Source organism: Astatotilapia calliptera, chromosome 12 (assembly GCF_964374335.1).
Source record: "Astatotilapia calliptera chromosome 12, fAstCal68.1, whole genome shotgun sequence".
NCBI lineage: Eukaryota > Metazoa > Chordata > Actinopteri > Cichliformes > Cichlidae > Astatotilapia > Astatotilapia calliptera.
The window spans coordinates 38,657,219-38,668,674 of NC_137433.1; positions in this window are offsets into that span (position 1 = coordinate 38,657,219).

The following is an 11,456-nucleotide window of genomic DNA, read 5'->3' on the forward strand; positions in this document are numbered from 1 at the left end:
AATGACGTTTTTCTCAAATTGGCGCAGCAGAAGGAAAGGACTGTAGTTCCACAAACATTCTCTCAAATAAAGTTTTGTCAGTTTTCGTCGGAATTTCTGTACAAATGAAGTCACTCTCTACTTTTTCAGAAAGAGCGTCTTAATTAACATGGACAGAGTAAGTATAGCCATCTACCTTCTGTTTGCTTTGAGTAACTGAGTGTTACAACTGCCTGCTGCTCCACCCCCCCTTACTTTTGAAATGTCTTCTCTGCACTCTGCTAACGCCAAATCGGATGTGGTCACCGACTACAAACAGGAACAGACGTTTTTGCATACAAATGAATGGGCCTAAATAAATCTCTGAAACAAAAGACCTAATAAATAATTTCTGAATTCTATAGCTATACGCAGCTAGGTAGATCTTTACTGAGTATCTCTTGTTGAAAGGGTAAATTTACCAGCAGCTTCGTGTTACGTAAGATCTTCTTCCTGTTTTGCCAAACCCGAATCTGAAATGGCGGAAATCAATCTTTTTACTCAAACTTTACAATTTCAGATCTGATCCTTCAAAATGCTGTCAGTGTCACAGTGTCACCTTAAATGTACTCAATTTAAACACGAAATGAACATTAGATCACACATTAAACCGCAGACATCGCGTCTGTTTGAGAAGTGATGTCCTTGTTTCCTTTTAAACGCTTTTTGAAGTAAAAATACTTTTTAATTTCACCCATGTATCTGAAGTCGCGTCAGTTTTTACGTGATATGACAGTTTGTGCAGAGCAGAAGTGAGTTTCAGCTCAGTCAGAGTCGTTACTGTGACAAATAAGAAACTTTCGATTTAATCTGAGCAGACTCGAGCTGTACAATCAGTGATGGATTTTCAGTTAGTGAGGTCAATAAAGAAGCTTGTGTGGTTCAATGATCGGTTTATCAGCATGTTTCTCCCTTTGTTTTTATATTTTAATGTTATGTTGAGTTACTCACCTTGAGTGTTCGCCACTAACCTTCTCCGCAAGAAAAGTGAAAGTATTCAACAAGCTTAACGTTTGACAAGTACGAGCTTGCGCTGCAATCATGCTTTTCTGTTTTTTTTACCGTAACTGGTAAAGCAGCAAATAAACACTGAACATTTCAACTGTGACATTTGTGAGGTTGATTTAAACCGTCAGTCTTGTTACTCTTGACCAATAAAATCTTAAAAACTGTCTAAAAGTTTACCTGCACGAGACGACCGCGAAAATGGCAAAACAAATTTACGTCACCACACCGATGCTGTTTACAGGACAAGTCGGCGATCTGGAGAATCTCGTCTTCGTTATCGTTCCTCGCTTTTTATTACTCCGATTTCAGCTTTTTCGCCCCACAACTAGAGCGTGCAGTTTACTTTGTGTGCATTAAAATTAGTGATGTGACGTTCTGTATCGAGGCTTCGGAGCGTGTGTCGAGTAATGGAGGGGGCGTTTCCGCGAAGCGCGTATCGAGGCTTGCTTCATTTATGGGAGGAGCTGAAAATGATGACGTCCGAAGCCTCGCTGCCCGGCTGTACCACGTGACTGGTTCATGAAGTGGTTCGAACTTTGCCGCGAGATATGACAGCGATATAAACCCCTCAGACTTCATTCAAAATGTGGGTGTTTGATGGAGAGTTGTTAGTGAGAGTTTGGAGACCGTTTGGAGGTTTATGAGAGTGAGGAGAGAAAGTCAGGAGAGAATGGAGCCAGCTAAGAAGAGGAGGATGTCCTCCCCTGTGTGGGAACATTTAGATTTTATTCCTCCCAACAAGGTATGTAAATTTCTACAGAAGATGTATTGTCATGATACTGATGCTGCAATACAATTTATGTTGAGCTGTCTTGACTTTTGTACAAGGTGAAGTGTTTGCTATGTGCCAGGGAGCTGGGATATAACAACAACACCTCATCCATGCTTAGGCACTACAGAGCTTTGCATGAGAATAAGGGGAACACCGATTGTGGAGCAAGACCAGGTGAGCCATCAAATGCAATGATAATATAGCATGCAGTAATGTTACTAAATGATATAACAATATTATACAACTGTTATAAGTTACGTGTGTGATATTTATATTTGTGCTTTATCTTTATTGTCTTTCCTCAGGAGAACAATCTCAAATAGATGAAGACCTGGTCAGCATGGTGATTGAGGACTCCCAGCCATTCAGCATTGTGGAGGACAAAGGATTCAAAAGATTTGTTAAATCATTAAATCCTAGCTATGTTCTCCCCACTAAAAAGGTCATAAAAGCAGTGAAAATTTAGTTTTTACAGAATAAAATGTGAACAGGCAGGACCTCAACGTTACAAAAGCACAACCACTGTCCACACCCCAACCACACCTCACCTCACAGTAAATGATCATTTCCATTTCAAGCATTTCCAAATGATCATTTCCCATACTGCCACTATAAATATACACAGTATACTGCATCACTACAATATACATGTTTTACACACTCCTTTTGTTGTTGACATTTACAGGCTGTGTGCAAAATGCCACACTCTTCAAATTCATGCCAGCTATTATTTTTACGTCCAGTAGGTGTCCTACTAGAGCAAATGAAGCTTCATGAAGCTTCGCGTTGGGGTGAACCAATTGGATGAAAAGCTTCAGTGCTTCATGGGGCTTCATCTGCCCATCACTAATTAAAATGGAGTCGAGTCAACTAGCGCCCCCTGTGGCTAAGTGCCATAGCCTACAGCCGATTATTCCTCATTCATCTCCAAGAATGAGGGGACACTGTTTGTCCGTGACTTGGAGAGCCCAGCTGGTGATCCGTATGCAAGGAGAACTATCCTGGATCCAGGTGCGGATCTAGAGAAATTTTCTTAGGGTGGGATGGAAATCGAGGGGGCTGTCAAAATGAAAGCCTTTTAGCCTTTTCTTATTATAAAAAAATTACAAATAAAACTGTTTACAGATGTTATATACAATAACTATCAAAACCTATTCACATTTAATTTGACTTTCACAGAAATCCTACCTCTCCTTGTGGCTACAGAGTACTTACTTACCAAGGTTAGCACCTTGGTAATATTCACTAATTACAATGTTCCACATTTCCTCGCTTTTTTAGTCATTTTTAGGCTTTTTAGAGTTTTTTTGGTTGTTTAGCAGTAATGTTTCTGCCTATTTATTTCAGCCCATGAAATCGAATGCAGATCTTCCTGATGTGAGATTTACATAAATCTAAGTAATTTTGTCATTATCATTAATTTTGTTGCTGTTGTTGTTTTTGTGCAGTTTACAATCATATATAAACCTAGCAAGCATCAGTCAGCACAGTGACTAACCTAAACAGATTCTTGCTTTATTCACATATATTATATGTAATTATATATACTTGTACATTGTAACTAGGGTTGCAGCCACTTGCCCCCCCTCCCGCCACATTGTTGTGACAGCCCTGATTGTACTTATACTTATATCTGAACAGGGAACAGTCTGCCACATTAATGTATTTTTAAATGACTTGTTTGTAATACATGAATTTTTTTCTTACACATGTCAAAGTCTCAACCTCACGCTGCCCTCCTAAACTAAGTATTTGTTGTTGTAGTTTTTATGCAGTGTCTGTGTCACATGCTAAGCATAAATATTGATGTTGTAAAGGCTCACCTTTTAGCACATTCACTTCACCAGATGCACCCTGTTTCTTTTCCTCACCTTTGATTGGGTGTGGTGCTTGGCCTTAATTGCACTCACCTGTCACTCGTTATATAAGGACTGCGCTCACCTACCCCTCACTCTTTCTTCACTCCCACATGGGGCGGTGGCTGAGGTGAGTTTCTCTTTGAGTTTCCTGAGTACATGTATCATTTTGAGTTACTTAAATCATACTTTATGTCCTTTTTAGTAGTGATGGCCAAATGAAGCTTTCTGAAGCACTGAAGCTTGTATTGAAAAACGGTTCATTACTCGAAGCTTTTCAACACAGTCCTGTTTGGTGACATCTGGTGGCCAAAAATACAAAGAGCAGCTTGAATCCACAAAATAAAACCAACTGCTTCATTACGATTGCCTACTCTACAGAGTGGAGTTTTGTCTGATATTGGGCCGCTGTTGTGTTGCTTTGAACGTGTATTTTTTGGTGGTTAAAAAAATGTGTTTTATTTGTTTAATAAATAGTTTTGACCAGTAAACTCTCAAGGTTCTTTATTTGTCACATGCATAGTTATACAAGTATAACACACAATGAAATGTAGCCTGACACGCTCCTCGACATGTGATATATATATATATATATATATATATATATATATATATATATATATATATATATATATATATATATATATATATATATATATATATATATATATATATATATATATATATATATATATATATATTTCACCCAATGTATATTGGGTGAATGTGCAGTAGTAGCAGCAAGCAGGTGAATTCTGTACATTAATATGAATAGACATCTGACTATTTTACAGGATAGACAATATGAACATATTTAAAATTAAAGGAATTGAAATGTACATTGTGCCTTGGTTTAGTGTCTGGAAGAGTCCTGTCTCAGTCAGTTATAGATGATGTGAGAGGGCGGGTGTGTGTGTTTAGGGCCTGGATGGCTTGGGGATAGAAGCTCCTCTTGAGTCTCTCTGTCCTTTCCCGGAAGATGCGGAACCTTCTACCAGATTGCAGAAGTTGGAACAGTTTGTTGCCAGGATGGGACGGGTCCTTCAGTATCTGCGCTGCTCTAGTCCGGCATCTCCTGGTGTAGGTGTCCTGAAGCGGGTAGGTGTCCTTGTTTAAACATGCACCATGGTGTGCTCTTCCTTTGCTTGTGACTTCTTGATGTTAGTAAATACAATAATTGAAAAATACCACGTTACATATTGTGGCATGCAGAGGAAACTTTACAAAGAAGCTCACAGAGAGAGATTGTTATTCAACCCCAAGCTGGTAGGGGGAGCTCTTTATTACAACACACACTGATGCTACACTGTGCTTCGAGGGTCATCAACAGCATAACAGAACTCACCCATGGTTTCATTCATTCTATAAAACAACAACTGTAAGTGCCTTTGAACCACAGTACAAACACAACATTCAGGATAACAGTTAAAAGTAGTGTAACCATAAACAACAAAACAAGAACATCCAAACAGCAGCACACGTCCCAAGGCATGATGGGAGAGAACTAGCCGCTCCCCCAACACGCCACAATATAATATATACATATAATAATGTACAACACATTATGGAGTATGCTTCTGCCCTGAGGTCCTGCCTCCATGTACTTATGCAATTAATCGCTAGACAGGTGTATTTATAAATAATATTTGTGGCGGAGGCGTGGCCCCGGGCGCAGCTGCAGGGGAGGAGTGCAGCAGAAGGCTCAACAGGGCGGCGCTGCGAGGCCGGTAAGAACAGCTGATGGTGTTTATGTACTGATGATGGTCTCCCTCCGCTGTGTTTATAGTGAGACGGGAGGGGCGGCCAGAGGAGAGATCAGCTGGGCTCGTGAGCTGTCAGACTGTACGACTGAGTCAGCTGTCAAAACTCAACACTCAAAGCTTCAATAAATGTGGAAGTTGGCAGTACATACCTGTGTGTGCGTGTGTCTGTGCCTGGTGTATTCCACAAGTGGTGCCGAAACCCAGGAAAGTGCCGGTGGGGGAATGTCCGACCCACAGGCCGCGCCACCCGCCCAGCCTCTGCAATTCTTGGCGCAGATGCTAGCGGAGATGGCGACGATGAGCCGGGATCAGGCGGCCGACCAGCGTGCCCACCTGGCCGCGCTGCAGGAGCAGACGGACCGACAGACGCAAATTCTGGAACGGCTGGTCGGGGCCGCTGCCACGCCGAAGCCCTCGCCACTGTTGGTGGCGGTGCCCCGGATGGGGGACGGGGACGACCCACAAATTTTTTTGGAGACCTTCCGTGCCACGGCGGAGGCTTGCCAATGGCCGCGGGAGGAGTGGGCTCCGCGGCTGCTCCCCCTGCTGTCTGGGGAGGCACAAACAGCGGCCCTGAGTCTGCCTCCGGCGTCGAGGTGCAGCTTCCCGGACGTGAGCCGGGCGGTGGTGGACAGGCTGGGGCTCACCGCCGAAGACCATCGCCGGCGGTTCCGGGCCTGTCGGCTGGCTACAACGGACCGACCATTCGCCTGGGCCCGGCAGCTGCGCGACGCGGCGGTGCGCTGGCTGCAACCGGGGGCATCGGAGGGCGAGACGAAGCTGGTGGACAAGGTGGTGCTGGAGCAGTTCACGGAGGGGTTGCCAGCGGAGACGGCGAGATGGGTCCGGTGCCACCGGCCCGCAAGCTTGGAGGTAGCAGTGACGCTGGCGGAGGACCACCTTGCCGCTGGAGCAGGGGAACCCGGGGACGCCGGACGGAGGCCGAACAAACAGGCCCCAGTGCCGGCCCCGAGGCGCCGTGTGCCGGCACCAGGGCAGGCCGAGCGGCTGCCGGCGCTGAGCCCCACTAACCCTTTCGCGGCGTTGGTGCCGTCCAGGGGAGCCGAGCCAAGTGGAGCCGCCCCCGAGCCACGGAGAGCAGCACAGACGCCGGGGCCGGAGTGTTGGAAGTGCGGGCAGCCGGGGCACCTGAGGAGGGATTGTCCGCTTATGGAAGTGGGGCAGGTGTTCCGCGTTGCTGGCGCCGCAGCACCCTCCCCTGGTCCAGGAGGGACATACAGTATTCCGGTAAGGACTCGAGGGGGTATACGCCAGGCGTTGGTGGACACGGGCTGCACGCAGACCCTCGTACACCAAAGCTTGGTTCGCCCCGGGGCATTGCTGGAGGCAGAATGGGTGGAGGTGAGGTGTGTGCATGGTGACGTTCACAGGTATCCCATAGTGCCGCTGTTATTAAAGTATAAGGGCAAAATGCATAGAGTAACGGCGGCGGTTAGCCCGCGCCTGTCGCACCCCCTGATTCTGGGTACCAATTGGCCGGGGTTTCATCAGCTACTGGGGCAGTACGCGGGGGTGCGATCACGACCGGAAGCGGGGTGTAGCGTGTGCGCGGCATTCAGCGGTGACGCGGGGTCGTCCGACACCGACTCCGGGGGGGAGGAGCCGGCGGGTCCCTCACGGGACGTCCCGCCGGCCCCGGAAGTGTCCCCCATGGGTGATTTCCCACTGGAGCAGTCTCGTGACGGCACCCTACGCTCAGCCTTTGACCAAGTGATGGCTATTGATGGTCACGTGGTGCGCCCTGAGGCCGCGCAGACCTACCCGCGTTTCGTCTTATTAAACGACCGGTTATATCGAGTGAGTCGTGACACTCAGACCGAGGAAACACACACCCAGTTGTTGGTGCCGCAGGGCCGCCGGGAAACGCTTTTCCAGGCGGCCCACTATAACCCCATGGCAGGGCATATGGGCTACGAGAAAACTCTGGAGCGAATAACGGCCCGATTTTATTGGCCGGGCATCCGAGCGGATGTGCGCCGCTGGTGCGCGTCCTGCCCGGACTGCCAACTTGTTAACCAGCCGGCCATACCGAAAGCGCCTCTGCGCCCTCTCCCCCTCATTGAGGTCCCGTTTGAGCGCATCGGCATGGACCTCATCGGGCCGTTTCACCGGAGTGCACGCGGCTACCGCTTTGTGTTAGTCCTGGTGGATTACGCAACGCGGTACCCGGAAGCAGTTCCGCTGCGCACCATCTCTGCAAAGAGTGTGGCGCAGGCACTGTTTCAGGTCATCTCCCGAGTCGGAATCCCGAAAGAGATACTGACTGACCAGGGCACGTCGTTTATGTCTCGTACACTGCGGGAACTGTACGAATTACTGGGCATTAAATCTATTCGGACCAGCGTCTACCACCCTCAGACTGACGGGCTGGTGGAGCGGCTGAATAAGACTTTAAAGTCCATGATTCGGAAGTTCATTAACGAGGATGAACGCAATTGGGATCACTGGCTAGACCCTCTGTTATTTGCAGTGCGGGAGGTGCCCCAGGCCTCCACGGGATTTTCTCCCTTTGAACTGCTGTTCGGCAGGAGGCCACGTGGGGTGCTCGACCTGATTAAAGAAAGCTGGGAGGACGGTCCGAGCCCCGCCAAAAATGAGATTCAGTACGTGTTGGACCTGAGAGCAAAACTCCACACTTTGGGGAGGTTGTCACGGGAGAATTTGCTCCAGGCTCAGCAGCGTCAGCAACGCCTGTATGACAGAGGGGCTAGGCTCAGGCAATTCTCACCGGGAGATAAAGTGCTTGTGTTACTCCCTACTTCCAGCTCGAAGTTGCTCGCCAAGTGGCAAGGACCCTTTGTGGTCACACGGCGAGTCGGGGACGTGGACTATGAGGTCGCTCGGTCGGACAGGGGAGGAGCCACGCAGATTTATCACCTCAATCTCCTCAAACTGTGGCGAGAGGTTGAAACCGCTTCTCTGGTGAGCTTGGTGAAGGAGAGAGATGAGTTGGGGCCTGAGGTCCCAAATTCTATCATTCCCGCCTCCCTCCCTTGTGATGACCATCTCACACAGGCCCAGAGAGCGGATGTTGTCACGTTGCAACAGCGTTTTGCGGACGTGTTCTCCCCCCTGCCCGGCCGGACGTCCCTCATCGAGCACCATTTCGTGACGCAGCCTGGCGTGACGGTGCGTTCACGGCCCTACAGGCTCCCGGAGCACAAGCGAAAAATCGTGCAGAGGGAATTGGCGGAAATGCTGAGGATGGGAGTAATAGAAGAGTCGCACAGCGCCTGGTGTAGCCCCATCGTTCTGGTGGCGAAGAAGGATGGGTCTATACGGTTCTGTGTCGACTATCGCAGGGTGAACGAAGTGTCACGCTTTGATGCCTACCCCATGCCTCGGGTCGACGAGCTCCTGGACCGGTTAGGCACGGCCCGCTTTTTCACGACACTGGACTTAACCAAGGGCTATTGGCAGATTCCCTTGTCTGCCGAGGCCAGGGAGAAAACGGCCTTCTCCACTCCGTACGGTTTGTACCAGTTCGTGACACTTCCGTTCGGCCTGTTCGGGGCCCCGGCCACTTTCCAGCGTCTCATGGACCGGGTACTGCGTCCGCACGCAGCGTATGCTGCCGCCTACCTGGATGACGTGATCATCCACAGCGACACCTGGGCGGAGCATGTGCTGCGGGTGGCCGCGGTCCTGGAGTCCCTGAGGGGGGCGGGGCTCACGGCCAATCCGAAGAAGTGCGCGGTTGGACGGAGGGAGGTGCAGTATCTGGGGTACCACCTGGGGGGCGGGCAGGTGCGTCCACAGGTGGAGAAGACGGCGGCTATCGCATCCTGCCCGCGCCCCAGGACGAAAAAGGAGGTGAGACGGTTCTTGGGGTTGGCGGGTTACTATCGTCGCTTTGTGCCGGGGTTTGCGCAGCTAACCAGCCCCCTGACCGATCTCACTCGAAAGGGTGCCCCGGATCTGGTCCAGTGGACGGGGCCGTGCCAGGCGGCGTTTGTGCAGGTGAAAAAGGCTCTCTGTGGGGAGCCGCTGCTTCACACTCCTAACTTTTCCCTCCCTTTTGTTCTGCAGACTGACGCCTCGGACAGAGGGCTGGGAGCCGTTTTGTCCCAGCAGGTGAGGGGGGCTGACCGCCCTGTCCTGTACATCAGCCGGAAGCTAGCGGAGCGCGAGCGCCGGTACAGCACCGTGGAGAAGGAGTGCCTGGCCATCCGGTGGGCGGTCGGCTCCCTGCGCTATTACCTCCTGGGACGCTCATTCACCCTCTGTTCGGACCACGCCCCGCTGCAGTGGCTCCACCGCATGAAGGATGCCAACGCCCGGATCACCCGGTGGTATCTGGCGTTGCAGCCCTTTAAGTTCAAGGTGATCCATAGGCCGGGGGCGCAGATGGCGGTGGCCGATTTCCTCTCTCGCTCGCGGGGGGGAGTTGGCTCGGCCGGACGGCTCCCCGGCCTCGAACGGGCGGTGGGGGTGTGTGGCGGAGGCGTGGCCCCGGGCGCAGCTGCAGGGGAGGAGTGCAGCAGAAGGCTCAACAGGGCGGCGCTGCGAGGCCGGTAAGAACAGCTGATGGTGTTTATGTACTGATGATGGTCTCCCTCCGCTGTGTTTATAGTGAGACGGGAGGGGCGGCCAGAGGAGAGATCAGCTGGGCTCGTGAGCTGTCAGACTGTACGACTGAGTCAGCTGTCAAAACTCAACACTCAAAGCTTCAATAAATGTGGAAGTTGGCAGTACATACCTGTGTGTGCGTGTGTCTGTGCCTGGTGTATTCCACAATATTATATTAGGGAAATTTTCCCAGACATATTTTTGACCTGGGGGTAGAATTGATTGTGAAATGGAAAATGCTTATGAACTTGCAAATTAAAAACATGATGCATTTAAGGTAACCCTTTTTCATTTTTATTTAAAAAGAGAATTTGTTCTAATGTGCGATGGCCGAACCTGTTCCTTTTGGTGGAGATCATTTATCCTGCCTTAAGGAAAATCCCTTCACATGGCCCAGAGGAGGCTGGAGTGCAGAGAAACTGGTAGAGATGCAGTTTTACAGTCTACCTGGGCCCCACCAACTATCAGCTAAAGAGAATAAATAAATTCAATTGCTGCACATTTGGCAGACTAACATTTTCAGATTAATTAAACAATAAAATATATATTTTTACAACATTACATGTAAAGAGTCAAGTGGAAGTTTTTCTAAAGTTATTTAATGATATTTATATTATGGAGGCAGATTTTTGACATTTTATCTTTTTCCCATTTTCAGATATAATAAACACGCACAAAACAAAAGTAAACGGCCAGAACACAAAGCTGTAAAACCCACCCGATTGACAAAAATCAACTCAAAATTCTCCCACACAACAGAACCTCCTCTATTCCTCGCTGGCTCCAAATCTCTCAGTGGAATGATCAGTGGTTCGCTATCTGTCACCATCAAAACACTCCACAAATCCCGTGAATGATTCGCTTCCTTATAAACCATTAAACACCGAAGCAGTTAGGCTCTAAATGAAGCTTCGGACGTCACCGATCACGTGACTCTGGCCAAACGAATCAAGCTTCGACACAGAGCTTCTGAAGCAGTGTGTTGATTTTTTTGACACACGCACCGGAGCTTCAGCTTCAAGCCATCACTACTTTTTAGAGAGAGCAGTCCATGTGTGTCTTTCTTTCCTTTACCCGTTATACAGTAAAACGACAAAACCTGCAAATAATGACTGCTTATTCTCATTCTAATCTGATGAGCCCATGATGATGACTACTGAAACCCTGAACCTTCCTTCCTCCAAAACAATTGAAATAATAACCGTTTTCTTAACAGATTTTCCCAAACACTAGCTATGTTTGTTGTCATTCAGACCAGTACTACTAGACATTGCTTAGTGGTCATGCATGTTTGGCAAGCTTGTTATAATCCCAAAACAGTAGGCCTGTCACAATAATCGATATATCGACTTATTGCAAAACATATGTACATAACCTCAATAATTGTTGATGATGCAATATATATTTACATAAAAAATTACAAGAATAAAATATAATAACAACACAATA